The sequence below is a fragment of the Chrysochloris asiatica genome, unplaced genomic scaffold (genome assembly GCF_000296735.1).
Source record: "Chrysochloris asiatica unplaced genomic scaffold, ChrAsi1.0 scaffold00150, whole genome shotgun sequence".
NCBI classification, from domain to species: domain Eukaryota; kingdom Metazoa; phylum Chordata; class Mammalia; order Afrosoricida; family Chrysochloridae; genus Chrysochloris; species Chrysochloris asiatica.
This window is the reverse complement of record NW_006408668.1, coordinates 6036538-6052998: the sequence shown is the minus strand read 5'-3', so window position 1 is coordinate 6052998 and position 16461 is coordinate 6036538. Positions and strand designations below refer to the sequence as shown.

Sequence of the window (16461 nt, the reverse complement as noted above, 5' to 3'; positions counted from 1 at the left end):
CAACTTTATCCACCATGATATCCTTCACGGACTGGTCCTTGCTGATAACGTATCCAAAATATATGAGATTAAGTTTGTCATCCTCACTTCTAAGGAACATGTAGCCTATGCTTCTACTAGACAGATTTGCTTATTCTTCTGGCAGTCCATGGTATATTCAATATTCTTTGCCAACACCTTAATAAAGAAGTATGCATTCTTCTCTGGTCTTCCTTATTCATTGTCCAGCATTCATATTCATAGGAGGTGATTGAAGGCACACCTTAGTTCTCAAGGTGACATCTTTGCTTTTTAACACTTTATAAAGAGGTCTTTTGCAGCAGATTCATCTAATGCAACACGTTGTATGCTTTTTCGACCACTGCTTCTACGGGGGTTGATTGTGGATCCATGGCAAGAAATCATTGACAACTTTAATCTTTTTTCTATTTATCATGTTGTTGCTTACTGGTCCAATTGTGAGGGCTTTCATTTTCTTTATGGTGAGGTATAATCCAGACCTAAGGCTTTGATCTTTATAGGTAAGTGCTTCATCGCCTCTTCACTTTCAGCAAGCAAGGATGTGTTATCTGCATACTACAAGTTGTTAATGAGTCTTCCTACAATTCTCATGCCACGATCTTCTTCATACAGTCCAGTTTCTTGGGTTATTTGTAACAGTAGGGATGTATAAAGACAAATGAAACATATAGAATGGAGTGAAAACTGCTTTGTAATTCTGCTGTGTGGAACAAAAATCAAATAGAATGGAATTTGTTGTTGCTAAGTGCCGTTAAGTCTGTTCTGACTTACAGCAACTCTGTATAGGGTTTCCAAGGAGTGGCTGGTGAGTTTGAACTACTTACTTTGTAGTTCAAACCGACTCTGCAGTCCAGTGTTTATTCTACATTGTTGTTAAGTGCTGTCAAGTTGGTTTCAACTCAAATACAAACCCTGTATAGGGTTTCTGAGGAGCAGCTGGTGGATTTGAACCACTGATTGCTGTTCAAACCGGCCTTGTGGTCCAGTGCTTATCCCACAGCACCACACCAAGAGTCCTACATTATCTCCTCTTACTTGGTTTAATCAGATTTTTCTTACGTGAAGGGAACGAGTGTCATTTAATGTAGCACAGTTGAGTCTATGTATTAATGTCTGTTTTTAAAAGGAACTCTACTGGAGGAATATAAAATGAGCCAACCTGGTGTGTAGATATCAGGAGGGAAGGTTGGAGAAGGCAGGGAAGGAAACTCACACAATTTTAAGCACAGTGACTCATCCACAGGTGCCTAATAAACTTCCTTCCATGTTGGTGATAATGAGTCATTCATTTGGAGGAAAAACTCAGCTCTACTCTAATCATAAGATTCAGCTTTTGGAAACAAGTCTATGAAAAGGAAATATTGTTCCTAAAACGATGGATTAAGGTGTTTGGACAATCCTCAAAACTTATTTTGGCCTACTTTGAATAAATGTTGTTACTAAGCAGGTATCCACAGCTAACAGCCACAGGTAGATTGGCATGGTCCTCTTTCTTCTACAGATTCAGATGCTTATATAAAAACATAAATGAAGTTTAGCTTTGATACGTGGAAAGCACCTTTTGAATCCTATGTAGTTGTCTACTTAGTACCATCGGTGGACTTTGGCCCTTTGGATGGTTTTTGTACTAGAGAGTCAAGATTGGGCAGTCACCATTAGACAAGAATGGGAACTGGGATAGTTACTATTCTTTAGAAAAATACACCAGGTGGAATTTTTATGAGACTTCAGACACTATTGGGAAACTGAAATTTTATTTTCTTGATATATCTTGTTGTTAAGTGACATTAAATCAGCTTCGACTCACAATCAACCCTATATAGGGTTTCCTAGGAGCAGCTGGTGCATTTGAACTGCCAACCTTGTGGTTTGCAGTCCAGTGCTGATCCAACGGCGCCACACCCAGAGTCCTTTGACATCCTGAAATCCAGATGATGAATGTCTACCACAGGTTCATTAGCAGAGAACCACAAGCAAGCTCACAAAAGAGCTGATGGAAATATGGTGAAGACCGTGCATTTCATCATTCACCGGCTTCACATTTTTTTCAGTACAACTGGATAGTATCCAGTAAAACTAATGACTACAAGCACTGGACTGAGAACCACAAGATGAGGTGTTCTGTTCCTAAAAAGATTTTAAAGTTCTTGGAAACCGTACGTAGTGTCACTATGAGTCGGAACCGACTCAACGGCACTTAACAACAATAGTTATTACTTGTATTTTATGTGGGGAATGAAACGAACATAGTAAAAGTCCTATTTTTAAAGACGACTACAGTAGTTTTCTGCAGGTGAGGTCAGAATAAAATCAAAGACTTCATCGCAAACATGGATTCTTCTGTTTCTAATCCAGTTGCTGTTGAGTCTGTTCTGATGTCAGCTGTGACCCAGTGTTTTACTGGCTGATTTACCGGAAGTAGACACCCAGACCTGTCTTCTGAGGTGCCTTTGGTTAGAAGCCCTGTGTTCATATAGCCATCTGTACTACCCAGAGACCCCTTCTCTTTCTAGTTGATGGCGTCTGGATGGTACAACAAAGGATTCACTTTTAAATACTGATTTGAACTCCAATGTTCCTAGACCTCACTACTCTGCTGGATCATGGGATATTATCCTTTCTGACATTCTGCAAACTTGTCACCACTCTACTCCTGGAGCGCACCAGCTAGCTTATTGTTGTTATTAAGTGCCACAGAGTCAGTTCTGACTCATAGTGACACTTTACGAGGGGCTGGTAGGTTTGAACCACTAACGTTTTCAAGTCCTGCTTTGTGCCTTTGCAAGTGTCTCCTATTAATAGATGCCTGAGGTGGGGTGGGGGGAGAGGCCTAGCCCCCTGGGCTCGATTTCATTTTAGCCTGCTCTGAGAACACCCTTCCAGTTGCTTTCCACTGAATACAGACTCATGGTGATCTCATGTCTGTCAGAGTAGAACTGCTCTACAGGTTTTCAGTGGTGGATTCAGGCCTTCCTTCTAAGGTATCTCTGGGTGACCTTGAGCCTCCGATCTTTCCGTTAGCAACCAAAGCATTAACTGTTTGTATGACCCAGGGATGCCCATGGGACCACTTAACTAAGCCTATAATATTTTCTGTTAGACTTTTGAATGGAAATGGATGCAAGTATACCAAGATTTTACCCTAGCGGACTTGGGAGTCTAGCAAGGTAGGAATGGAGATGATGTGTGTACACATTCTTATTGCCTGGGGCTGAGAGTGGTGTCATGCTGATGGACTGTTGTCATACAAGGGTGCTTCAAGTCTTGGCACTTTCCTTACTCCCTCCCCTGGAAATGCAACCCCTGCTCTCTCCAATTTTCTGTTTCCTGCCTAGCTAGCTTCAGTCTTTAATCTTTAAAGTTCAACTTAAAGAAACTCAGGGATTACTGTTCTCACATCTTAGAAGGAAAGAGAGAGAGAGAGAGAGAGAGAGAGAGAGAAAGAGAGAGAGACTGTGGTGGCTCTCTAGGATAAGCACTGGACTGCGAACCACAAGGTCGGCAGTTCAAGCTCACCAGCTGCTCCACAGGAGAAAGATGAAGCTTTCTGCTCTTGAAAAGATTTACAGACTCTAGGACACACTTTCTTGGTTCTTTTGAATTTTCTTTAATGAATATATATTAGTTTTATTATTTAAAAAAAAAAGTTGTTGTTAAGTGCCATAGAGACAATTCCAACCCATAGAGACCCTGTATAGGGTTTCCAAGGAGCAGCTGGTGAGCTTGAATGTGCAGTGTGACACATTAGCCCATAGTGCCACAGCAGTACTTAATAAAGGTATCCTTGGTCAAGACAGTAACAGTAGCATTCTTTTTATGACATATATTATTAAATTGTATACTTTAAAAATGTTCAATCCATTTAATGTTCTTTATAATACCTCAGTAGGGAGCTCAGTGACTCTGTAGGAAAAACACTGGACTGCAAACCACAAGGTCAGTGGCCAGCAGCCACTCAGTGGGAGAACGATAAGGCTCTCTGCTCCTGCAAAGATTTACAACTGTGGAAACCCTATCCTGAGTTGCTATGAGTCTGTACAGATTCCACAGCACTTAACAACACAATGGCACTTAACATCACAACTATATATATACATATACACACACACACACACATATATAGTAACATAATGGTTACATATTGGGTTGCTAACCTCAGGCGGAGCTCTGGTAGTGTAGTGGTTACGAATCGGGCTGCGAACCTTAAGGTCAGCGGTTCGAAACTACCAGCCGCTCCGCGGGAGAAAGATGAGGCTTTCTACTCCCGTAAGGATTTACACCCTCGGAAACCCTGTACAGGGTCGCTATGGGTCGGAACCGACTCGACGGCACTTAACAACAACAACAACAACCTCAGGGTCAGTGGTTCGAATCTGCCAACTGCTCCTTGCGAAAAGACGAGGCTTTCTGCTCCCATAGAGATTTACAGCCTCAGAAACCCCCTATAGCAGGGGTTGGGAATGTCCGGCCTGTAGGCTGTATAAGGCCTGTGGAATCCTATAGTCTGGCCCTGCCAAGGCAACTGCAGTTCCAGCCATCACATTTGATGGTGTTGTTGTTGTTGTTAAGTGCCATGGAGTTGGTTCTGACTCATAATGACCCTGTACAGGGTTTCCAAGGAGTAGCTGGTGGGAGTGAACCACCACCTTGTGGTTCAAACCGACCCTGTAGTCCAGCGCTTTATCTTACATTGTTGTTGCTGTTGGTAAGTGCCACTGAGTCGATTCCAACTCATACTGTTGTTGTTGTTAAGGCCATCGAGTTGTTAACAACTCACAATGACTCATAGAAGGTTTCTGAGATGCGGCTGGTGAGTTTGAACCGCCAACCTTGTGGTTCAAACAGACCTTGTGGCCCAGTGCTTATCCTACAGCACTACATCAGGAATCCATATTAGGGGTGAGTTAATTAAGTGACCAAATATAGCAGGTTAATTTTTAAGCTGATAATTTCATATAGCCCATGAGTGATGCTATAAATTTGGCAGAAAAAAGTTTCCCTACCCTTGCTCTACAAGGTTGTTATGAGTTGGAACGGACTCCCCAGCATTCAACAACATACTAAGGTGAATCAGCTTCCTTTGGGTTGCCATATCAAGTGTGTGCTATTCTGATGGTCACAAGCAGAGGTTTACCTGAAGTTACAAAGGGGAGAGCCACTTCAGGTCACGTAAAAGAAAAGCTATAGAGAAACATTTATTCTTCTCCATCTTTAAATCCTGAAGTCCCAACACTTAAGCTATTCTTTGGTACTTGGGATTTCTAACAGTTTAGAAGTAAAGTTCATACAAATCATTTTGCTGAAGATGGACATAACCAGGCATAGGGGTATATGACAGAAAGCCCTTCAGTGACATGCTGTTGTACCGTATTCCATCAAGTGTAACATGCCATCAAAATTGTAGTAGGAGGGCCCCATAATTTCATGTAATACCATGAAAGAAAAATGCTGCCCATCAATTGCAAGGTGCCATGAACTATAAAGCAAATCCATATTTTTTGGGATTTTAATGGAATGCTGGTATAGCGCTGTGGGTTAATACGCTTGACTGCTAAGTTGTTTGAACCACAAGGTCAGTGGTTCAAGCTCACCAGCTGTTCCTTGGAAATCCTATACAGGGTTGTTATGAGTAGGAAGTGACTTGGTGGCACTTAGCAGCAACCGCAACAACAATGGCGTCCTGTTGTGATGCTATAGGATAAGCACTGGACTGCTAACTGCAAGGTCAGTGGTTCAAACCCACCAATCACTCCTCATAAACCCTCTACAGGGTTGCTATGATATAGAACTGATTTGATGGCACTTAACAACAAGATGTGAATAAATATGCATCTTAAAATTAATGAAATACCAGCAGTTTTTAAGCCATATTTCTGTTTGTTGTTGTTTGTTGTTAGGTGCCATCGAGTTGGTACCGACCCACAGAGACCTTATGCACAGGAGAACAAAACACTGCCCGATCCTGGGCCAACCTCACTATTGTTGCCATGCTTGAGTCCATCGATGCTGCCACCTGGCCAATCCATCTCGTTAGGGGTCTTCCTCTTTTTCTCTGACCCTCCACCTTACCAAACATGATACCCTTCTCCAGTGACTGGTCCCTCCTGACAATATGTCTGAAGTATGAGAGACGAAGTTTGGCCATCTTGGCCTCCAAGGAGCACTCTGGCTGCACTTCTTCTTGTTTCTGGTGGAGGACCATATTTATACTGTGAGGGTTTTACTTAAAAACGGATGTTTGGAACCATCTGAGAACTGTTTTACTCATTCATTTCATTCTTGTCTGTCATTTGGACTACACTAGGAATACAATGGAAATGAATCTTCTGTATTTTCAGTCCCACAGCTATGCTAATTACTACAGGAAAAGGAAATACCTGACTTGGCCCTTTTCTTCCTCAGCTATGATGTCTTGTCACTTTTATTCTATAAAGCTCAAAAAAGTTGAAATAATGTAATTTACAGTTTATTTAAATGTTGACTTTGAGGTACTGCTTAACATGAACTTTTATTCCAAACATTCTGTAGTAGTTTTTGAAGCATGCCAGCAATCCAAAGAAGGCGATTTATAATAAAGTTTGCAACTTCAAAGCACTCTATTTCACACTTCCTGGCTTTCATTCTCGTTCTCATGTATTTAGAGAAAGGCAACAGGATTCTCATTTCTGTAATGATGCTAGGATTCTTCTTGTATAAATGCTTGAAAAAAATCAATCAGCAAGAATCATTTCCGGCCAGGTCTGATCCCACTTGATTCAGTGTCTGCTGCTACATGAAAATGCCATTAGGTTTGGACATACGTCTTCTGTGTGTGGAAAAAAAAGTTCTACAATTTTGAGTTCTTTCTTTGCATTTTAAAACATATGAGATTGCTGTAGAAATGAAAGGAAAAGGGCAAAGCAAATTCATTTTCTTCTCTCTTGGTTGAAATAACCGATAATGGCAGCCAATTTAAGGGCGTCATGCATTCTTTTCTTTACCAAATTCAATTACTTTTGAGATTTGAAGAATGAGGCAGTTTGTCTAAGGAATTGTGACTCCAAATGAAGTCCTCAGAGAATAGGAAAAAAAATCCAAGCTCAGTATCAATTGACTTTGCTATATATTATGTCCTTCAATACACAAGACAAAACGGGGAGATTCTCGGAAGTCTTTAGCTAATTAATTTAGTGGTACTGGTAACTCAGAAAGCACAGTTAAATCGACTTTCCTTGTGAGGTCAAATTGCCCCTTAATCTTAACGAGGGCTTCATCTTGTTATTTATTAGCCTTTGTGGAGATTTTGCCCCTCAAATTCAAGCTCTTACACATAAGCAATCGTGATGGTTTGAAACATTAGTAGTCTAATGAATACACTGCATGTCTCCAGCTGTCAGGATCCTAATTAGTTAAGATGCAGATGAAGAGAGATGAACTCTTGGAAATCACCAGCAGTCTGGGTGGTAGGCAGAATACTGCATCCCTGAAAATGCCCATGTCCTAATCTGTGGAATTTATGAATATGTTACTCACTAAGCCAGAAGGCACTTCACAGATGTGATTAAGTTAAGGATCTCAAGATGGGAGGATTATCCTGGATTATCTATCTGAGCAGGCTGACTGTAATCACAAGGGTCCTTATGAAAGGCAGGGAGGAGAGGCAGAGGAGGAGATGTGAGGATGGATGTAGAGGTCAGGAGAGATGCAGGGACCATGAGCCAAGGAATGCAGCTGGGACAGTGAAGGAAACAAGATCTCTGTGGAGCCTCTAGGAGGAACACAGCCCTGGTTACATGTTGATTTTAGCCCAGTGAACTAATTCTGGACTTCTGATCTCCAGAACTGTAAGATAATAAATTTGTGTTGTTTTAAGACAAGCTTGTGATCATTTGTAACATCAGTAACAGGGATAAACAGTTTTATTTCATTTGTACCAGATAAATGAACAATATTTACTTATAGTAGGTTTTTTTTTTTTTTAAAAGAAAAGCATTATAGTCATACCTCGGATATATTGTGGATTCAGTTCTAGACATTTAAAAAAAAATTCGCAGTGCATATAAAAGATATGCTTAATGTAGTCTATTAAGTACAATAGTATTTTGAAAAAGTTTGAAGTACTGTAAGAATACCAAACAATGACATAGAGACATGAAGTGAGCACATACTGTTGGCAAAATGTCACTGATAGACTTGTTTGATGCAAGCTTGCCAAAACCATCCCTTTTTAAAAAAGAAAATTCAGTAAAGTGAAATGCAATAAAATGAATTATGCCTATATTTAAAAATTCAACATTATTACACTTTGTAAAACCATGTGTTCTTTTTCTCTTGGGCAAGATGAAGCAATCTAGAGGTGAAATAGCTCCCTAAAAATTCTACATTAGTTTCTATTGATTATATATACATATAATGACATACATATAATGATATATATACGGAGTTCTGGTATGGTGCTGTAGGATAAGCACTAGACCAGAGATTGGCTGAACTGCAAAGTTGACAGTTCAAAACTCACCAGGAAACCCTCCCCAGAAACCCCATATAGGATCGCTATGAGTTGGAACCAACTTGACAGCATTTAACAACAACAGCAACTATACACACACACACACACACACATACTATAACAACATATATAATATATGGAGTCCTGGTGTGGCGCTGTGGGTTAATGAATTTGACTGCAAGGTCAGTTTGAACTGCAAGGTTGGCACTTCAAACTCATCAGTCGTTGTTTCTTGGAAACCCTATACAGGGTTACTATGAGTCGGAACTGACTTGATGGCACTAACGACAATATATATATAACAACACAAACATATATATGGAGCATGGTGGCTCTGTACGATAAGCACTGGACTTTGAACCACAAGGTGGGTGGCAGTTCAAGTCCACCAGCTGTTCCGCAGGAAAAAAGATGAGGATTTCTGCTCCTCCAAGAATTTACAACCTCGGAAACCCAATACAGGGTCATACTGAGTCAGAACTGACTCTCTGGCACTTAACAGCAACACCAATTTATATTTTAATTTAAGTTGGCAATTCTGCTCTCTATACAATAGCTAATAATGACTCTCCTGGGGATACTGCTTTCTTTTTTGAAAGATGATTTTTTTTCCCCCCTCATGATTTGAGCTCTTAATTTCATGTTAGAAATTATTATTGTTCAAATGTAGGGCTCCACCTTAAAAAAAATTAAACAAAAAAAATTAGCATAATTCTTGTGGAAAAGTCAAACCTGCTTTGGTTCTGTTAGATCAGAAATTGTACTTATACCACAGATATGTTTATATAATGAAATGCTAATTTGAGTATATTTTGAGACAAGTCATTATTTTGGCTAGACTACGTTCCAGGATTGTAAGAATTCTGTATTTTATTCTAAGTGTGGCAAGATACCATTGGAAAGTTTTGAATATAAAAATGGTAATATGTGCTTTATGTTTTAGAAGTATTTCTGAGGCTACTGTTCAGGAATCGACTGTGTGTTGGGGGCAAGGGTGATTGGTTGGAGAAGTGTAAAAGTCTTAGCTAGGCATGATGGAGGCTTGGAATGGGGTGGTAGATCTGGGCAGAGAGATATCAGTTTGGACACTATTATAATCATCAATGTTAGAGGGGATGACAGTTTTCACCTAGATGGCAGCTGTTGTAGGTGGTGGGGGAGGATAGAAGGGAGAAAGAAGTGTTTGTGTTTAGAATATATTTTGAAAGCATGGTAACCACACTTTCAAAATATATTATGATATATATTTACATAATATTATATGTTATATAATGTTGTTTTATTATAATATAGTATGTTGTTGTTGTTGTTGTTAAGTGCCGTTGAGTCAATTCTGACCCATAGCGACCCTGTATAGGGTTTCCAAGGAGCAGCTGGTGAGCTTGAACCGCCGACCTTGCAGTTCAAACGGCTTCTCAATCTGGTACATTTACCCACAGTGCCACACCAGGGCTCATAATATAGTCTAGTCTAGTCTAGTCTAGTCTAATATAATATAATATAATATAGTATAATATAATATAATAGGTCAGATGTGTGGTATGGGAGTGAAAAAATAGTTGAGCATGGCTGCAAAGCTTTGGTCCTGAACCAACTAAACGAATAGAAACGTCACTCTTTAAGTAATACTGTTAGAAGGTTTGTGGTAGGCGACTTAAATCTGTCTTTGATAGGTCAGGTTTAAGATGTTTGCTAGATATCAAAGCTAACTATTACCAGGCATCATTGTGTCAAATCAGATTCATGGTGGCCTCATGTGTGTCGAGTAGAACTGTGCACCACAGGGTTCTTAATAGATGAATTTTCAGAAGCAGACTGTTAAGTGCTGTCAACTGGGTTCAGACTAGTAGTGACCATGTACAGGGTTTCTGAGGAGTGACTGGTGGGTTTGACCTGCCAACCTTTAGTTAGCAATCCAGGTGTTTGTTCTGAGGTGTGTCTGAGCGCCCTCAACCTTTCGGTTAACAGCTATGTTAATGATTTCCACCACCCAGGAACTCCTAAATTAAAGCTAACAAAGCAAAAAGCCCAATCAAGGCAAAAGTATTAGATGAGACAAAGAAGAATTTTGCATACTGATAAAAGATTCCACCTTGCAAAAAATTTAATTTTATGTATTGTTCCAGAATACATAAAAACAGAAAGCTAATGTGTGTCTCTAGTGTGGCACTACAGGGCAAGCACTGGACTGCAAACCACAAGGTTGGCAGTTCAAATCCACCAGCTGCTTCTTTAAAGGATTGCTATGAGTTGGAATCAACTTGACTGATGGCGCTTACCCACAAAAGAACAATAATCATGTTCCTGGTACTCCTGAATCCTGATACCAAGCCAAACAAATGGTTAACTAGCCCAAGCTCACTTGTAAATGTAAGAATTGCTGTTGGGTACACAGCAATCCCATGGGACAGAGTAGAAGTGTCCCATGGAGTTTTCTCAACTATAGTCTTTATGGGGGCAGATTGCCACATCTTTTCCTCATAGAACTCTGCATGCATTTGACCTTTCGGTTTGGAGCTAGTGATTGATTTTTATGCCATCAAATTAAGTTTAAATTAGCAATATATCATAAGGAAATTCATCATGAATATACAAATGACTTAAAAATCTATTAGTGTAATATTGCGCATTAACAGATTAAAAAAACCCCACTATGAACATCTTAATACATACTGAATAAACTATCTGGTTATCCTCAAACCGGTTCCATTTATATGACAATTATGAGAAACAGATCAATGATTTTCAGGGCCTGGGGGTGGGGTGATAAGTTTCATCATCATCTAACATGTGACATTGTTGTTGTTGAGGTTTCCAGGGAGCGGCTGGTGAATTTGGACCGCTGACGTGGTGATTTAAACCGACCTTACATTCCTGCGCTTATCCTACAGCGCCACACCTGGACTGTTATTCACTATTTTATCTCTCCCATTTGGAAAATAGAAGTCTATCAAAAACTCTATTAAAGTCAAAAAGAGTTCAGTAAGTAGATATATGAGATCCAGTAACTTTCTTTCATATTATCATTGAGTGACTAATTAAAAAACTAAAAAAGTGGATTCAAACTGAGAAATAAGCAAATATCAAGTGATTCTAGGTATAAATGAAGCAGTAATATCAAAGACCTAGAAGTGGATAAAACAAAACAAAGCAAAAAATAAAACTATGTTTATTTGAGGACATGAAGGAATACTTGAAGAAATAAAAAGAAGACATATTCCAAATTCCTAGACAAAAAGATGATAACTGTAAACCCCTTAAATTAAGTTGGAAATTCTGTTAAATTCCCAACAAAACTCTAAGAAGGATGCTGACACATTGTGAAAAATATAACTGATGCCACTGAAAAACTTGTACAGAAATTGTCAATGGGAATTTAATTTTTTGTGCAAACTTGCACGAAAACCACAATAATATATTTTAAAAATATATTTAAAATGGCACTGCAGGAAAAGGACTGTTTTGAACCGCAAGGTTGATGGTTCAAACTTACCAGCTGCTCCTTGGAAACCCTATATTGTGTTGTCGAGTCAATTCTGACTCATATTAACCCTGCATTGGGTTTCTGAGGAACGAATGGTGGGTTTGAACCACCGACCTTGTGGTTCAAACAGACTTTGCAGTCCAGCACATTAATCCACAGTCCAGCGCATTATCCCAAACCACAGTTTGGTTAGGGTTTATTTACCAGTTGACGAATTTAGGATTATTTCCACCTTTTGGCTATTAGGAATAATGCTTTTATAAATATTCATGTACAAATTTTTGTGTTATCATTTCTGTTAGTTATATACCTAGGAATGTCACTCGGTGTTTAAACTCTATGCTAAATCTTTTGAGGAACTGCCAAACTGCTCTTTAAAGTGGTGGCACCATTTACAATTCCACCAGCATGGCATGAGGATTCTAATGTCTCTACATCCTTGCCAACACTGGTTATTGCTTAGCCTTAGATTTTAGCCATTTGAGCTATGGGATGTGGTATCTCACTTGGTTTTAATGTGCGTTTTCCTAATAATTAGTGATGGGGAACATCCTTTCATGTGCTTCTTGGTCATCTGTAGATCTTCTTTAGAGAAATGTCCATTCAATTCCTTTGACCATTTAAAAAAATTGGGTTGTCTTTTAATTGTTGAGTTATATAGGTTCTTTATATATTGTGCCACCACCCAGTTTTGAAAATAGAGTTTTTTTGGAACAGGATTTTGTTCATTTGCTTATCTGTTGTCTGCAAAGTCTATACTATTTACTATCTAATCCTTTACAGAAAAAAATTTGTTGAGTCCTGATTTAAACAAGTAGTTATTGAGAAAGGATTAGATTAATAAGGGGTCCAGGAAGAAATTCATATATTTATAGAAATTCATATAAACATATGAATTGTTGACATAAGATAGTATTTCAAACTAGTATAAAAATATGAGTTAATAGGTTGATGTAGTATCTTACTAATGCTTGAAAAAAATATAACTAGAATCACACGTTAGATGATACATACAAAATACTAACTTGAAAAAAACCTATAAGAGAACTAGGTTAAATGTGAGTAGAAAGCATTGTTAAAATGTTGAGGCAGGAAAGACCTTTTCTAACAGGTTTGACTCCAAAATAATTAAACACTTAAATACCATAAAAGGGACATGAATAGAGTTATAAGAAAAAAACTGCAACATATATAAAAGATAAATGAATAATACAATAGAAGTTCCCTGAAACTTTTTTTTTTTTAAGTGTTAACTGGAATGAATGGAGCTCTGTTAGCGTAGTGGTTACGAATCGGGCTGCTAACCTCAAGGTCAGCAGTTGGAAACTACCAGCTGTTCCATGGGAGAAAGATGAGGCTTTCTGCTCCCGTAAAGATTTACAGCCATGGAAACCCTGTACAGAGTCGCTATGAGTCGGAATTGACTCCATGGCACTTAACAACAACAACAACCGGAATGAATGGGAAATTTGCAAAAGGAAAACAGTCAACGCGCAAATCCAACAATTACTGGGAAACAAACTAAAACAATGAGATGTCAATTTGTCACCCATTAGACAGACACAATGACAGGTTATATTAAACACTGGCAAAGATTCAGGAAATTGTACTCTTAAAATAGATCCCTAGGTAAATGTAGCTTTTGACACCTCCATCCCAGTGGGGCAACTGCTGTCCTAAGTACCCGTTCTAGCTATCCACAAGCATGTTTACAAAGAGGTATTTACAAAATTGTTTTTAATAACAACAATTCATAAACAATTTCAGAGTGCACCAAAAAGAGTATGATTAATGAGAAACTACAGTTAAAATCAAGGAAAATACAGGGAAAACAAACAATCAAAATCACCCAGAAGTCAGGAAAACACTACAAGAACCAACTAGCAAAACAAGTGAAAAATTAGAAACCATACAAAAACAACAAATAGAAATCTAGAAAATTAATACTAAGCTATCAGAAATAGACAATACACTGAAAAGGCAAAGGAGTAGAACTGAATCAATGGAAGGCTGAATTAGTGAGTTTGAAGACAAACATCTTAATACTAACCTGCTAGATGAACTATCAGAGTCCTGGTGTGGTGCTACAGGATATGCACTCAACCTATAGGTTGGTTCGAACCACGGGTCAGTGGTTCAAACTCACCAGCCACTCCTTGCAACCCTATATATGATTGCTATGTGTCAAAACCAACTCAATGGCACTTAATAACAACAACAAATGTACTACTAGTAAAAGACAAAAATAAAAAATTTAAAGAAAGACTAAGAATTATGTGAGAAACCATCAAGAATAATAACTTCAATGAATTGAATTCCAAAATAGGAAAGGATGAAATAAAAACCACAGAGAAAACTACTGATAGGTTTTTGGAAAAATGCTTCCCTGTTATGAAAAATGAGAAGATATGCATTCAAGAGACTGAACAAATCCCAAAGAGATAGACCCCAAAACAAAATCACCAAGACATATCATAATCAAACTTTCCAAAAGCTAAGACAAGGAAACCCTAAAAGCAGCTTGGGAAAAGCAGAAAGTCACCTATAAAGGAAGACCAATAAGACTAGGATTTGTTTTCTCAACAGAAACCATGCAGGTAAGAAGGCAATGGGATGTCATATATAAAACTGAGAGAGAAAAAATATTACCAATCAAAAATCATATTGTTATGAACTGCTGTCAAGTTGGTTCCGACCCATAGAGACCTTGTCAAGGGTTTCCAAGGAGCAGTTGGTGAGCTTGAACCACTGACCTTGTAGTTCAAACTGGGTTTTGTAGTCCAGCACATTAACCCACAGCACAACACCCTTAAATATGATGGTGAAAATAGGACATTTCCAGATAAACAGAATGAAAAGGAATTTGTAAAAAGCTAGACCAACTTTACAGTAAATACTACAGGAATTCTTGAGGTAGAGAACCAACAACGGTAGACAACAACCTTGGATTAACATATATAACACCACCACCCAGAAGTTAACCCAGATACAGAAGTATCTAAAGTAAAACTAGTGTGGTGCTATGGGCTAATATGTTGGACTTCAAAGTCGTTTTGAAGTACAAGTCGCTGGTTCATGGTCACCAGCTGCTCCTTGTAAACCCTATATAAGATCACTATGGATTAGAACCGACTCGACAACACTTAACAACAACAACAACAACAACAAAGTAAAACAAACCTACAAGACTAAAAACAGGGAACCAGAGATATCAATTTGTAACAAAGACAAACTGTAACTGTAAATTAATTGTAAAAAATTGTAAAAAAAAAAAACCAAAAACATAAAAAGAGGTTATAGCGCAGTACACAACCTCAGAATGGAGAGGAAATTAAGTCGATTTCAAGATTGTTTTAAACTTGGGAAGAAATTAATACACAAGTTACTTAGGTGAAGAGAAGGCAATATACAATAAGCGGAAGATGGCAAAAATTGATGAAAGCAGGTGAAGACAAAGGGAGGGGAACAAGTGTTAAAGGCCACAGAAGTAAATACTGTTAACATGCAATCCTGCACTAATGGTGATCTACATGAACAGGCATGCAAGGTGAGCAGGTATAAGAGGAAGAGTGGGTGTATACCCAAAAATATTTACAGATTTGACAGAGGATATTTGTATATGGGTATTTAGCTTTGTTGCAAATATATCCATGAATGTGGTAGAGTATACATGGGACAAAATTATAAAAGCGTCTTAGATATAACCAAACATCTTAAGGGAATGAATCACTGGGCCTGGGGACTCAAGACAATAGTCCAGGGAGATACTAAGGTTAACTGGCATAACATCCTACTTTGGTGAGTAGCAACTGAGGTCTTAAAAGCTCTAAGGTGGTCTCTCCATGTCATGAGTAATGAAGCACGATGAAAATTGAAGACAAGATGGAACCAAGGAACTAATGGACCACTCGAATATCAGTCTCCACGATCTTAACCCTGAACTAGACGGTACCTGGCTACCACTACCAACTGCTCTAAATGGGATCGCATTAGAAGGTATTGGCTAGAGGGAGAGAAAAATGTGGAACAAAACTCAAAATCATTAAAAAAAAATACTAGATTTAATGGTTAGATAGAGACTGGTGGAACCCCAAGACTATGGCCCTTGGTCACCCTTCAGTTCTAGAACAGAACTCATCCCCATGGTTTAATTCTCAGCCAAACAACATATAGATTTATTAGGGGAATAATAACATCCATGGAGTATGCACACACTAGGAAAATCAACCACTTAAAATGATTCACCCAAGGATAAAGATTTTGAATCGAGTTGATTCTGACTCATAATGATCCTGTATAGGGTTCCCAAGTTTGCACCAGCTGGTTTGTTCAAACCGACCTTGCAGTCCACGGTATTATACTACAGTGCCACACCACAACTCCATGATAATCATGATTGTTGTTGTTAATAAGTTCTCTTGAGATGGTGCTGAACCCTAGTGACCCTATATAGGGTTTCTGAGGAGCA

The 16461-nt window shown here is 38.7% G+C and overlaps 1 protein-coding gene across 2 annotated transcripts in view; it reads right to left on the bottom strand.

The window, feature by feature from the left end:
• The window catches only part of AFF3 (AF4/FMR2 family, member 3), a 761863-nt gene that overhangs the window by 230673 nt on the left and 514729 nt on the right, over positions 1–16461 (bottom strand). The window lies entirely within an intron of this gene.